We start from the raw sequence: 15,499 nt of genomic DNA on the forward strand, positions 1-15,499 counted from the left end.
TGAACTCAGGTACTCCTGACTCCAGGGCCGGTGCTCTATCCACTGTGCCACGTAGCCACCCCAAGAGTGTGATTTTGATAAATGAACATGGGAAGTCCTAAATGCAAAACCCCTCAAAACTCACTCAGATAAATCTACATGAAAGTATATTTTCAAATTTTGCTTTCTGAAATAATAATATATCTTTCTAAGTCCCCATAGTATTATCCCTAAGCATTATTTGTAGTAATTTCCAAAAATGGGTCAAGTGTACCCATGGATAGTCACTTTTTGCTTTAAACCACTTGAGCCATTAGCCAGAATTCTTTGCCTGGTTCCATTGAAATAAGTTACTAATCATAGAGGATTAATACATTGAAATGAACATCATGTGTGTACAACATGAAAGTGCTTTCTAGTCAAAGGCTGATCTTTTCAGCTACATCCACACACAAAGCTGGACACTATCATTGGTCACATTATTTCCGAAAAAAAAAAGCTGCACCTACACTCAAGTATCTCCTTTAGCATTATCAGGAAATAAGTTATTCCATATAGATTAATTTATAATGTAATGGAAGTTTATCACTTTAAGTGACAAAATTTATTTCAGCCATTTTATATAAAGCTTTCTAATACCTTGAACTACATACGTCTTAGTCTTTTTTTTCTAATTTGTTCCTATTTTTTTGACAAAACAGAACTTTTCATTACCCAAAAAAGCCTAACAAAGTGAAACAGTTTATCAGATGTTAATATAAAGGAGGGATATTCCCTTAAACTTGGACAGTATGGCGCTAACAGTGGCCTTTCTATTTGACCAGGGTTTTGTTCCCTTTGCATGACTATGTTTATATTGTTGCATTTATTATACACTATTCTTTTTTGCTCTACATCACTTTATATAGAGATATCTAGATATATCTCTCTATATAGTATCACATGATTTTTGCTCTAAATTCATCATATTTGTCATTCCTTAAGTGGTAGCAAAACTAGATAATTTACTCACCATCATTTTGTCAGCCATTCTCCTTTACTGAGCTCATAGTTTTCTTCTATCTTTTTAATCATCACAAATAAGGTTGCTCTGTATCTTTTTTGTACACATGAGGCTTTGCTCAACGTCAGTAACCTCCTTGGTACACGGTCCCAGTGACAGAAACTCGGGTCAAACAGCACAGACAATTTAGCAACTTTTATTGCATAATTCTAAATTGTTTTCCAGAACAGTCAAACCAATTCACAACTGTGCCAGCAGTGAAATAGCATGCTGGTTTTTCCCACAGCCCTTGCAACAATGAGGTTTTTTTCCCCCCATTTTTTAGCATATTCGCTAGCTTGATATGTATGAGGTGAAACTTCAAAGTTGTTTTAATTTGTATTTCTCTGATTATGGATTAAAGATTTTTTTCAGGTGGTTACAGAGAGTTTTCCAAAGAAATACAAACTGTTTTTTCCTATCTTTTGCCCTTTTGTTCACTGGAGAATGACCCAAACTGATATACTTGTGTAAATTTCATATAGATTTTAGATGCTAGAACTTTAATACAAGAGGGTTTTTTTAAGCCAATCTTAATTTTTTCCTTCTGATTCTATGTGAGTTTTCTTGTGCAAAAGCTTTTTAATTTTAGAAAATGTATGCCTTTTGTGAGCTCTTTTATTCTGTCTGGGTCACAAATGTTTCCCTATCCAAATTTATGGAAGATATAGCAGTCCATTCGCCTCTATTTGTTTATGGTACGACTTTTAAAATTTAGTTCATCCATTTGGAATTTACTGCAGCATAAATATAAAAGACTGATCTAAATCTATTAATTGACAGACCACTTTCCAATCTTCTGTGAGCTCTTGTTCAATTAAGAAAATCCTTTTCCCACTAGTTTGTGTTCTTGGACTTTTTGACTCCAAAGCCATTGTATGTATTTATTTCTAGGCCTAGCTTACCTAGTCCATTGGTGTCTACCATTTGTATACTCAGATTGAGCCAATCTGATCCCAGTAGTACCCTTTCCCCTTCTCTCACTGCTGAATACTTATCTTTCCCCATTTGGACTCAGGCATGTAAGCTACTGTAGTTAGTTATTGTTGAAATCAGTACCTCTTTGTCTTGCACACCCTCTGGTTCAGGCATCCTTCATACGTTTTCTTTTGCCGATATGAACTTCCATTTATATTCTATTAATCCCACACATGAGAGAAGGTCCCTCTATAGAGGGCCATCCACTGCTTTGTCAGTTTTTGCTTCCTACCAGTGGATTCATGGCGCCATGCTCACCTACCAGCAGGTGCAACTACTGACAAATTCGGTCCCAGTCCAGGTATCTGGCTTTCACTTTAAGGGAAGGGAGCACAAGGGTTTCATGTTGGGTCAGGGCAAATAAGTCCTCTGAAATTCTTTGTCCTGGTCAGAAAGGCTCACACTGGCAGCAAACAGGAAATAGGGCATCAATCATACTTTTAAAAGGCACAGAGAATACAGAGGCAGATGACAGTGGGAGAGGGAGGCAAACAGTACAGGGGAAAAAATGGTGAAAAAAGAGGAAGAATGACACATAGTGGAACATATAACTGTGGATGGGAGTTGGGAGTACTTGAGAAGTATGGACCTATATGGAACAGTTGGAGAAGTGCTTGAGGGGAAGGATTTTGGGGTACCAATTTTATAGAGTTCTAGTAAGGGGGATGACCCAAGTCTTATCTCAAAAGTTATCAATGACACCTCAAGGATGCCTTATTAGCATAATGTTTCTCTGAGATTGCTCTATATTTCTGGTATTTATCTGTAGCTTGCAGACTGAGGTCCAATTATTGATACTTTGCTGGTTTCTTTTAATTTACACAGAGTCTCTCTAAGTGGCCTTAATTAATTTAGGAAGTAGTTTTAGTAAGTGGCTTCTCTGTTCTTCCATATATTCTTAGTTCCTATTTTCTATGTATTGTTATCTTATACTGGTTACTTACATATTTACTCTATTAATTCATGGGGTGGTCATGGGGATTATAATGTATACAATTTCAGCACAATTTCCTTTCTTCTTAACCTTCCTTCACTAGATCTCCCACTTCTACATTTGAGGGACATTCATTTTGGCACTTTGATTACAAGAAATACTAAGCTCCCTTCTCAGCCTCTATAGGTCTTGCTCAATAACCCTTAGATAAATAGAAATTCTCAGCAGAATGACACAAGGGTCTTATTTTCCTCCCCTTTCAGATCTTAAGCACTATATCATCACCTACTAATTTCAAGCTAAACTTGTTTACCTTGAAGTTTCTTTTGTTGTCTATTTACAAAAACTTTGATTTTCTCAAAAGAAATACTTGTTAATCATCAATTCTGTTAAAAAGTCTCATTTTTCCCAGTAGAATAATGTGCAGTTTTGTAGAAATAGGTATTCTTGATTAAAATCCATTTTCTTTTGTTTTCTGGTATACTGTATTCCAATTTTGACCTTGTGTTCATGGTTGGTTGGTTGGATGGTTTTTGTCCTTCGTTATTGAAGAAAACCAAAATCACATCACCATATTAAAAATAAATTATGATGTGCATGATTCTCGCCTATCAGACCAATTTGAGTTCAGAATGGTCTACCACAGATCGAGCACAAATTGTCCAAGAGAACTCCTGGTGTGGTTTCTTTAAATTTATCAATCTCATATTTTCTTTGAGCTGTTTCCATTCTGCCTTCCTCATGGAGCACAACCTCTTCACTGATGAGGGCCTGCCATGCTGGGCGGTCCTGTGCCAGTGTCTCCCATGTTGCTCAATTGATTCTAAAGTTCTTAAGAGAAACCTTCAGCGTATCCCTGTATCACTTCTTCTGACCCCTCGGTGAGCTCTTGTCCTATGTGAGTTCTCCATAAAATAGTCTTTTTTGGCATGCATACACTTGGCATTCAAACAACATGGCCAGCCCATCATAGTGGCACTCTCTGTGGTAACATTTGAATGCTTCGCAGTTTAGCTAGAGAAAAGATCTCGATGTTTGGTATCTTCTCCTGCCAGGTGATCTTCAGAATCTAAGATAATTCAAATGGAAGTTATTTAGTATCATGACATGGTGGTGGTAGACTGTCCAAGTTTCACAAGCATGCAACAATGAAGTCAGCACAACCAATGACTCTGTAGACCTTCAGTTTGGTAGGCAGTCTAATACCGCTTTTCTCCCATATTTTCTTTTAGCCTCCCAAATAGTGAGCCAGCTCTGTCAATGCATATGTCAACCTCATTATTGATGTGTACCTAAATGGAAAGGACACTGCCAAGGGAAGTGAAATTATCCAGTGTTGAAAACTGGTCATTCTCACTGAAATTCCTTGTTACAACCATCATCTATGTCTTCCCAGCTGCTTGTGATGTTTTTCTTTAAGTTATACCTAGAAGGTTTGGAGTTTGTCCATCACATTTCCAGGTAGCTAAAATGGGTGGGTTTTTTCGGTGATATTCCATGGACTCTGTTGATCTGTACTTTGTTTTCAGGTTCAAATAAAAGACAATCAATGGACAATTACAAAGCCTATTACTATACCCACGATGTTAAAATAGCTAAAGAAAGGTTCTTGAATGGGGAGTGAAAGATTTATAGGAGGAAATGGGCAAAAGTCAGGTTAAGAAAGCACAGGTGAACTATGCTCTGCACCACAGGAGGCAGTACCCACCATCTGTAAGATCACAGATATAAGAGTATTTTAATATAGTGATTACTATAGGAGTCATTATAGGCTATACCCCATAATAAGTAGCCTCATACCACTATGATACTATAGATATTCTTTTGTTTTAAAGTCACCAGAGAGGGGTGAATCCCTGTCCTTTAGGAGCTTATGTTCCAAATGGGGAGACCACACTTGTAGGCTAACAGTGACCAAGAAAGAGAATTATGGTCTGGGGAGTCACAAAGATGATGAGTGAAACAGTACAGCAGTTAATATAATCTTTCTAGAGGCGAAGCTTTGATGGTTTTATTACTGATCTCACAGAAAGAGAAGGGAGAAAAGTACAAGCATGGTGGCAGAGTATAAATGGATAGGGCGAAGATGAGGACAAAAGGTACAAGGAAATGAAAAACTGATTGCCTTACCTCCCCCAAGCCATGATATCAGGTGCTCTGATTTGGATAGTAAAGTAATAGTTCCAACAGGCATCACAGAATGGAAAATGGCTGAAATGAAGAAGAGAAAGTTCACAATTGTCAACTATTACCATATTGCCTCATTGCCAAGGCATTATTCTTTATAAGTCACTACTGTTCCTACCTCCCTACTCTGTTCCTATTTCCAGGGGAACCCCAAACCAGACTGGATAGAAATGGGTATAAAACAAGGTCACTATTTCAAGTTTAGACGAGAGTCTAAGGGTCTCTCCTAGGTAGAAAACTGCATAGATTTCGTGATGAATATTTCAGACAACTCAGGTCTTTTCCCACAGTCTTCTAGAGTTAGAATGTTGTAAGTGGTTAGGGTTGTTGGAGTTTTGGTTGCTGAATAAGTGGGGATGTTACTTTTTATCAAGGGCTAGCCATATTCTATATTTGAAAAAACAAAGGCTTTAAAAAAACTGGGGACAGAGAAGGGAAATGGAATGAAAGTTAACATTCTGTTGGTTCCAACAAAGAGGCACTGGAGAGGGAATATAGGTAATGCCTATATTTATCCCTTCTGCTTTAACTCTTAGAATCCTAATACTATTTGACATCTACTTCAAAATATGGTATTACTGATTCAGTGGTTTTACAATTTCTTGTTTGTTTCTTGGTAATAAGCACTGTGGAATTTTAAATATGTCACATCATTCAGCTCAAACCCTGCCCAGGTAGCTAACTGCCAGAAGCACTATGAACGGAGAATTACTTACTGAATGTTCTCCATTCCCGCTCCTGGTGAAACACGGCTTGAGAAAAAGAACAAAATTGAGCTGACTCCATCCACAATTTAATGTTACATAAGCTCAGCTGGGCCTTGTGCATCCCTTTATTTTGTCCTTATCAGCTTGCTCTCATTTCCCACAATGTCTGTTCCAAATCTTTTCTTTCCTGCTTTCCACTGTAAGCATACTCCAACCTGAACACATAAAGCAGATGATTTATGCTCCAACTTCACTAAGATTGAAGTGCTACAGTAGGAGGTCTCTCTTCTATCCCTCACAACTTTTAAGAATCATTACCCATTCTTCTAATTACACAGGTAGATCTCCCTACCTGTCACAAAGGCAAATCTTTACTTGCACCCTTGATCCCATTCCCTCTTGCCTCTAGAACTTCTTTACCACCTGCTCCTTTCCATTTCTCTACAAAATCTGTTTAGGTCGCTCTAATTCTGAAAAAGTCATCTTTGTCCTAGCCAATTTACACTGTGTCCCTTCTCTTTCCTCCCCTTCCCCACTAAGCCTCTTGAAAGCGTTGTGCATAACCAATGCCCCTTCTTTCTCAGTACCCACTGTCTTGCCAATCATTTGCAATCTAATTGAGGGTTAAAGGGTCACAGATTTAGAACTGAAAAGATTAAATAATCAGGTTTTTCAGGAACTCAGCAAACATCAAGAAGCAGATCTGATCATTCTGACATGATGGGTCCTTGTCATAGTGCAGAAGGTACTTTGCTAGCTCCTCAGTCCAATCTCTTAGTTCATATTTGAACACCTAGGCAGAGCAGATGAATATTTCCGGCAGATCTCGATTTCTTTTCTTTTTTCTTCTTTTGTTCTTTTTTGTAAGGTAGTGGGGTTAAGTGACTTGCTCAAGGTCACACAGCTAGTCAATATTAAGTTCTGAGATCAGATTTGAACTCAGGCCCTCCTGACTCCAGGGCCTATGCTCTATCCACTGCTCTATCAACCTAGCTGCCCCAGATCTTGATTTCTTATGACCTTCTATGAGAGGCATATTGTCTAAGAAAATAAGGCTAGCCTTATCTCCACTTGTAAGAATATACTCCCAGTAGCTTATCAGCTGTGTTTATATTATCTGAGAGACTGCCCCCTCCCCTTGTATGGCAACTTCTACTATTCCTTGGAAACACTTTGGCTAGGCTAAGGTAATAAGAATAATGAGGGCAAAAAGTGACCAGGATATTTGAACCTTCTGTCATTTGGTTACCTTCCACACCATGCCCTGAACTTCCCTTAAAAAGCTCCCACAGGACCACATTTTTTTTTGTTTTATTTTTTGTTTTTGCAAGGCAATGGGGTTAAGTGGCTTGCCCAAGGCCACATATCTAGGTAATTAAGTGTCTGAGGTCAGATTTGAACTCAGTTCCTCCTGACTCCAGGGCTGATGCTCTATCCACGGCACCACTTAGCCGCCCCAGGATCACATTTTTAAATCATGGATGTTACCCTTCTATATAGTCTATATTTGAAAACCACTTTATTTTGGCATGCCTAATGTTGGAATGTGCAGATCTACTTGGGATGTATGTAAATTGGGTGTCTCCAGAGCACAACATATTCATAAATGAGGTCAAGGCAAAGGTTTTCTGAGTGACTTCATAAATACCCTATTTATCTTTTGGGTCAATTTCACAAGTCTTGATTAGCCATATCATCATCCAGGGTTGCATTTCTGTAGATCTTCCTCCTACCACTCCAAGAGGGTTTCTTTTTAATTTGTGAGATTGGGCTAATCTGGCCCTCAACTAGGACCTCTCCCAAGATCCTCTGGGTTGCTAGGCCTCTGTGGGCAATACTTAATTGGGATAGTGGCTTACCAACTTGTACTACATAAAGGGCCCCAGTCTCAGAGCTCTAATATCTAAGAGAATAAATCCTACTGCACCATTATACTTCAGAATAAGCAGTAATCTCAAAAAGAATGCTTTCAAATTTGACTTGGGGAAGTGAGCAAGGATGCTAGCTGAAGGAGTGAGCCTTCTGTCCACCCTTTCTTGATTGTCTCTTCATTCACTTAATCTCATTATGGAGGCAGTTAAAAGGATGAAGCCACAAAAGGCTGGAGATATGATCGACTGCTTCACTGGGGTGAATTCCCTAGTCATTCAATCAACAAGCATCATGTGCCAGGCACTCTGTTAAGTCAAAACAAGCATGCAGTCTGTGCATTCAAAGAGTATGTATTTTTATGGATGAAGAGAATATATGAAAGAGGGGCTGAAAGGCAAGCAGCAGTGGTGGAAAGGAATATCTGATGGACAGTGACTGGAAATGGAATGTACAAAATGGAAGTTTCAGGACAAATTCACATTGGGATCCATAAGAGATATATGAGGATATAGCTGAGGCATAATAGTCCTGGCAATCAGGGATGGTTTGTAGGAGCCTTTCTCCAAAATGGAAGTTCCAGGTAAAATTCATGGATGGGAGAAGGGACCTGCAGGGGCAGAGTGAGGAGGAAACTGGAACATAGTGACTCAGTCCAGAGAATGAGGGGTGGCTGGTCTGGGCCCTTCCCCAAATGGAAGTTCTGGGAAGATCTTACCAGTGAGAGAAGGGGCCTATAGGAGAAAAGTAAGGAGGCAATGAAGACATGATGGAATAGTCTGGCCAGGGTAGCTATAGACCAACAGGTAGTTCAAGTATTGCTTCAATTTCTCATTCCCTCCTTATATAAGGCTTGCAACCTCTCAGTCAAAGTGGCTGTGACATTCACAAATAATACCCAGGAAATGAGTCCAACTTTAGAGAAACTGAGAGGATCTGAGAGGGGAGTAGAGAATTCGAGGGGGCAGAGGTTCCTGATTAGAAGCAATCCATTATGGGATCGGTTGGATAAAATTCAAATTCTGTTCAAGGCCTTCAGTGATTAAGTCTGATCCTGGCAAAACTCAAACTAGCATATGTGCAGGTACCTCTGAAAACAAAATTCCAGCAGGACAGAATAGAAGAGAGATCCCACAGTCAGTTTGCCATGAGGTGGCAGAAGTTGTCTCTACCCCCTGCAGTGATAACTTCCCAGCAGGGTGCCAGAGGAAACTGTAGACTATGGTACCCAGAGATCCCATTTTCGGCCACCAGTATCCCTCACCTTTTTAACCCTTTTTAACTTTTCGACTTTGGACCCATTTTTATATTAACCTAGGGAGCTGGAGGTTTCTTTAGGAGTACATACATTGCCTATAATAACAATTTCAGTAATAATTCAGAGAGAAAAACAATATTTAAACAAAAATATCACAGTCACCAGTTGGTATAGTCTTTTCAAGATTTACAAAGCATGTTGCAAAAATCATCACACTCAGGCTCCACTAAAATCCTTTGCAGTAGGCTCTAGAGATGAAAATCTAGTATTGGAGAAGCTAACTCTCAGGCCAGCATATGGTACACAGCCAAGGCTAGGTCTCCAAGAATCCAGTGTCTCAACCACTAAACTATGGCTGTTTTCATTTCTGTATCCCAAGGGCCCAAGATAGCAATTTGGACCCAATACCTGTTTACTGAATTGGGCCGAAAACATGATTTCACATTTTCTCAAATTCAAGTGGGTCCTAAGTTTCACACAATTTCGACATTCATCTCTAATGAATTTCCCATTCAAGTCCACACAGTCATTGTTCTAAGCATTCCTGCATTTTCTAAAGGCTTTTCTCTTCACTCTTTCTATCCTTAGAGGATGATGTCGTTCTTGCCAAGGACAATCCTTCTACTCACACTGTCGATTTCATCATTTTCTCGTTTCCACTGAATCTGCTGATGGAAATGCCTGGATATATACTACTTTCACACATATTCCAAGAGTCTGATGAACATGGGATCTTTTATCCTTAGCAACTGTGTGCCTTGGCAGATGTATCTGCCTAGTCTTTCTTTGAAAACAAGAGTGTCAATTTACAAAGCAGAAAGATATTACAATATACATTGATCACACTGAGAAAATTTTAGCTCAAAAAGAAAAATGCAAACTATTGTACAGGAAAAAGAAAATGAGCTGAATTTATTTTATATGAGGAAGAAAGAAAAATACAGAAGACAAATAAAAGTGGAGCAGAGTTCATGAGAAGAAGAACTAAACATGTAGAGATGTTACTAGAGACAAAAATGGAGGCTCCAACTTGAAGCAAAAGCACTTCCAGGGGATATGAGAAAATAATAATAATACCTTTTCCAGGGCCATGTTCCAATGCTTCGGACTAGCTACTAGAACACAGATAATTATGTAAAACCATCCGAAAAGAAAAGGCAATGGCAAAAAACAAACAGCCCATGCTCTACTCCCTCTCTGCCATGAAGGAGAAAGAGAGGAACAATAGCTCATATTATTCACATAGAACATATATCCTATGCCTATGTTTTCCCAATTTCACAGTCCATGCCTCCAAAGAAGGCAGCAGCAAGTTACAAAAGTTATGTAACAATTGTCATGGATAGGAAATTCTTTAATTCAGTGACTGGCCATTTAATTAAGATGCTTAGAACCACTTTTAATGCCCCCAAATAGAAAACATCCCCAATCAGAAACATATCAAAGCCTGATTTCTACCACTTTATAATTTGCAATAATCCAATCATGTTAAATATGATAGTGAATACATGCAATAAAATATAAACTCTTTGAGGTCCAGTGCATTATGCTGTTCATTGTATTCTACCCTCATGCTTATCAATGTACTCAGCAAATAGTAATTCATAAATCCATTTTTAATACATGTTTGTTGAATTGAATAAAATCAGATCAATTAAGGGAAAATGCAAACAAATCATTTTTATGTGCCAAAAGCTTAGAAAACTTTGGCCAAGCAAAAGTTTGGACATAGTCTTACATTCCTATATGGAAAAGAATTATAAACTAATCTTAATTTATACGTTTTCTAATCCATCTGATACAAGCAAGGCAAAGGGTAATGAATTAGGCAGGGAAAGGCAAAATTCTTCATCTCAATTCTGAAATTGGAAAGATGAATAAATTCCCAATTCCTTTGCTGATTTCTTTCTTTTCTTCCAGCCCATAAGAATTATATGAAAACATTTCCTCCCTCACTGGAAAAATTAGTTTCTCTCCCAAGAGCCAAAGACTGAGAAATCATTGCTAACACCCTGAATTCTAGTACTTTGTAACATATTTATATCTATCTATAGATATAAATATATATAGCTTTGAAGTTTGAAAAACATTATCTCATTTGAGTCTGACAAATATCCTGGGAGGTAGTAGATAGTAATGGTATTAAAATTCCCATTTAACTCCAAGTGGGTAAATGACTCACCAGTGATCATACAGCAAGTGTCAAGGGCACTCTTTGAATGTAGATTTTCTTGATTGTACGTCCAACACACTGTCCATTGAACCCCACTAGCTATCCAGACAGATGGTAAGAAAAGGAATAAACTTTTGAAAGATTCACAGATCATTTCCTAAGAAGGCATGAGTGCCAGGAAATTTGTCTCAGACAGGCCCAAACATGTGGCTTAAGCCCAACCCCCACCCCCCAAGAGGGAATCCACACTCACAATGGTGGGTCACTAAGTGATGATGCCATTGAGGAAGCAATTCTCAAGATATCTGAAAGAGGGGAAGATAATAAATGTTTGCAGGGTGGGAGGGTGCCATGGATATCATTCATATAAAAAGGGCAATTGTGAGGCTATCACTATCTAGAAACCTACTTCCTCATCTGCATAAAAGTTTTATGAAAATTATCTCCACATTTCTCTACACATCAAGGGCTACCTTGTTGAAAGGTAAAGGATGCCTTCTGAAAATGATATTCTAAATTAAAACACATCTTTGCAGTCACATGATTGAGAGGTATAGCAAATACAACAATTTCAACATGAATTATTTACAGGAGAATTTGGAAAAGAGAAGTTCAACATGAGAGGACATAGACTTGGATCAGTATCTGGTTGAAGCTAATCCGCCAATCTCTGAGAGGACAGAATCAACTGATATATTATACAAAATATCTCTCCAGGCTTATTAGATATTACTGCCCTTTGCACAATGTATGACGCATCTTTCTTGATGTTTTTCATAGGTGATATTTTATCTCCTGTCCCTACATCTCTGCACAGATTGCTCCTCATTATTGGAATGTAGTCTTTTCTCATCTGCGACCTCTTCAAATCCCTAGTTTCTATAAAACTTTAGCTTAAATGTCAAATCTTTCCTGTTCAATTGTTAGTGGCTCACCCATCAAATCACTTGTTACCTGTATTCCTGCAAGTGTGTGAATATGTGTGTGTGTTATATGTGTGTACGTGTGGTATGTTTGTTTCTGTGTTTGTGTGTGTATATACATATATTTTGCCTGTTCCAAAAGGATATAACTTCGTTGGGAGAAACAAATAATGCATTCTTGTGATTATATTTCAAGTACCAAGCAAATCCTTTATTTCTGCGTGTTGAGTAATCTGGGTTAAAAGGACTGCCTATCTATCACTGGAAAGGAATTTCTAAGCATATTATTAATTATATCATACTTTTTAATACTTAACTCCACAAAGTATGGTTAGTATGGACCACTGACTAAGGCCAAAATAAAACCTTGTGATAGACAATTAATTGTTGTCATTGTAGTCTTTGAAGTCTGACCCTACCGATTACGTAATTTAGGCAAAAGAAAAAAAAAAAGAGGCATAGGCAACTTTGCCAGAATGAGAGGAAGAGATGTAATAACTAAAAAACAAAAACAAAACTAGAAACCCAGCAGGGATTTTCAAAATCATGATGTGTGTGCACATCATCAAATCCTCCAAATGTGGTATAGTAATAGAGTACCTCTAATACTAAAATCCTTAAAATAGAATTTGAGAGCACTGTGGCAAAATATAAAGTGACCTAATTAGGTTGACATTTAAAATGTTTTCTACTCCTTATACTTATTCAGGGGATAAATGAGCTTTGCATATGGTATCACACATAATAGCTATTCTTTTCTCATATTAAAAAAGAAAATCACTGTTTCAAGATAAATACTTCCCCAGGAAAAAAAATTGTGTTCTATTTCAAATTAATATTCTAAATTCTAATTAAATAATCACATATATTAGGCTATTCATGAATTAAATATTAAATGTGGATTTTGTGTGTATAATTATGTCAAATAAGGAAGTCAAACAAAAAGTCATGATTTATTTGAGTATTCAATTGGAGCTTTATGAGCAGAAAATTCTTAAATATTGGCCCTAAACCCCACTAATACCTCCCCTTCCCACAGCAGAATACACATATATGTCTTGTCAAAATTCCATTCAGTAATTTCTTGAAAAGTTATATTCACATCAAGTAAACTGGTATTACAGGTACCTTGAAAGAAAACGGTAGAAATATCTGAAATGGATTTAAGAAAACAGTTTTTATAAAGGGTTATTTTCTTTAAGTTCCAACATCTTTCTTATGAATTACTAATGGGCTGTATATGGTTTGTTTTTAAGCCAAGGAATTCACTAAATTATTGTGAAATTGAACCAAAAGTATTTCTACTTTGTATTCCTTTTTCCCTTAAATTGATTTTTAAAAAACCTTAAAGCTTATATTTTAACTTTTCGCCCTTTAGCCCAAAGGTCTCAATTTTCTGCTAAGGGAAGAGTTATCTTTTATGACATCAGGACCAAGAGGTATATGTGTGATAATGAACAATTTCATCATATAAGACAATTCTGAGTTTTTACTGTTTCTATGGAAACCAAACCCTCCAGTCACTATGGGCTGGCTACAAGAAAATCACACATAAGCTGGACAGTCTAGAACATTTATCACAATTAGTTATAGCTACCATTTCCTTTCAACTCAGAAATTAGTTTCTGTTCTGGTATCCTGCCCCAGAGTTAGGGACCTGTTTAAACTTGAATGTTACCTGAAGCCTCTGCAATATCAACTGGGTAGGACAGGTGGCAGTGGCGATGGCTTCCATCCCAAAGGTGACTACACCATCCCCTTGTAGAGGAGAAGAGGGTAGCAGCAGCAATGAAGGTAGCAGCAGCAGAGAAGGTTTCTGGACCAAAAAAGTTACCTGCAGGGCCTTCATGAATGGGCATTGCAAAGAAGGGGATTGCTGCCAATTCTCCCACGGGCTGTCCAAACATCTAGAGGCCAGGGTGCACGAAAGTGAACATAAGTGGTTTCATAAAGTAAAATCGACTGTCCCTAAACACCATCCTCCAGTTTCTGCCCACCTTCCACCACTGGAGGATCCTCTTGATAAAGGAAATTCTGGTACTGTAAAATCATCAAATGACAGTCCTGCAGCTATGGCAGCAGGTATAGATGACTGGACTGGTGCTATTGAGTTTATCCCTGGAAAGCCTTACTATGGACGTTTTTCCCATACTTGCTTTGGAGCAGCTCAGAGAACAGAGGAAGATGAGGCAGAGGAAGATGAGGCAGAGGAAAAGTTCGGGAGCTCATCAGTGGAGGAAGAACAGAAGGAATTTGAAGGAAGTTGGTTCGTTGAGGATGACCTCATGGATCTTTATGAAGATTCATATTAGCTTTATGACCCAGGGTCCGCAAACAACGAGGGTGCTACCCAAACTCTGGGATTCTGAATACAACTATGAGGAGGACCTGGAGATGGCTTTGGCAATCCAATGTAGCCAAAATCTAGTGTGTGGGATCTGCATGGAGGTAGTGTATGAGAAGGCCAACTCCAATGACGTCCGATTCGGAATCCTCTCCAACTGCAACCACACTTTCTGCCTCAAATGCATCCGGAAATGGAGAAGAGTCAAACAATTTAACAGGAAAACTGTCAAGCCTTGCCCAGAGTGCTGGGTCATCTTGAACTTTGTTGTGCCTAGTGAGTTCTGGGTGGAGGACGATGAGAAGCACCTCATAGAAGGACCTCATAGAAAAGCACAAGGAAGCCATGAGCTACAAGCCATACCATTATTTTGAAGAAGGACAAGGCTGCTGTCCCTTTGGTTCAAACTGTTTTTACAAACACCCTGGTGGGAAATCAAAGCAAAAGTCTAAGAAGCCCAGAAGGGGACATAGGCACTAGAGTGGTGCTCCAAGCTGTCTGGGGAGTTGGGAAGGCCAGACCATGCAACAACTTGTTAACAAAAATGAGGATTAATACATAGCGGCAACTTTGGGAGAGACAAATTATGACTTAAATTTTAGGTACTAAAAAAAGAACACCTATTCCACATAACTAAGATAATTGGCAACAATACTACCTAAAGGATATCACAGAGCATGTGCAGTCTCAAGAAGGCAATACTTTCAGAGAATGGAGCCTCAAAATCACCATTTCCACAGACCTTTTTATTATTAATTAGCTATGTTTCTAACTGCATCCATGACCTTTCTTTATTTCAAACTGCCCTCCCCTCAGGAAATGTGTTGTTTCCTCTCTTGAAAGTAGTTATAAAAACAAATTCCTTGAATGAGTTTTGGTGAAATGGGTTTTCATGCTTAAGCAGCCTGAGAGCAGAGAGGCCTCCTCCCTGGCACAGCAGAAGCTCTGTACATGGCCATTAAAGGTGTGAGTGGGGGAGGGGGAGGCTAAGGGAGCAAGAGTGGGGGGGAGAGGCTAGGTGCTATCACATGACCCCATCCTTGACACTCCTTCCTCCAATGGGAGCTTGCCATTTTGTGACTATTATTCCTGAGTCCCCAGAAGC

General features: G+C 38.6%; 1 protein-coding gene across 1 annotated transcript in view; it reads left to right on the forward strand.

Moving 5' to 3' along the window:
- Nucleotides 1-15,499, forward strand: part of KLHL4 (kelch like family member 4) — a 151,819-nt gene that overhangs the window by 36,615 nt on the left and 99,705 nt on the right. The gene's annotated exons all lie outside the window — the stretch shown is intronic.

This window comes from Macrotis lagotis, chromosome X, assembly GCF_037893015.1.
Source record: "Macrotis lagotis isolate mMagLag1 chromosome X, bilby.v1.9.chrom.fasta, whole genome shotgun sequence".
Classification (NCBI taxonomy): Eukaryota; Metazoa; Chordata; class Mammalia; order Peramelemorphia; family Peramelidae; genus Macrotis; species Macrotis lagotis.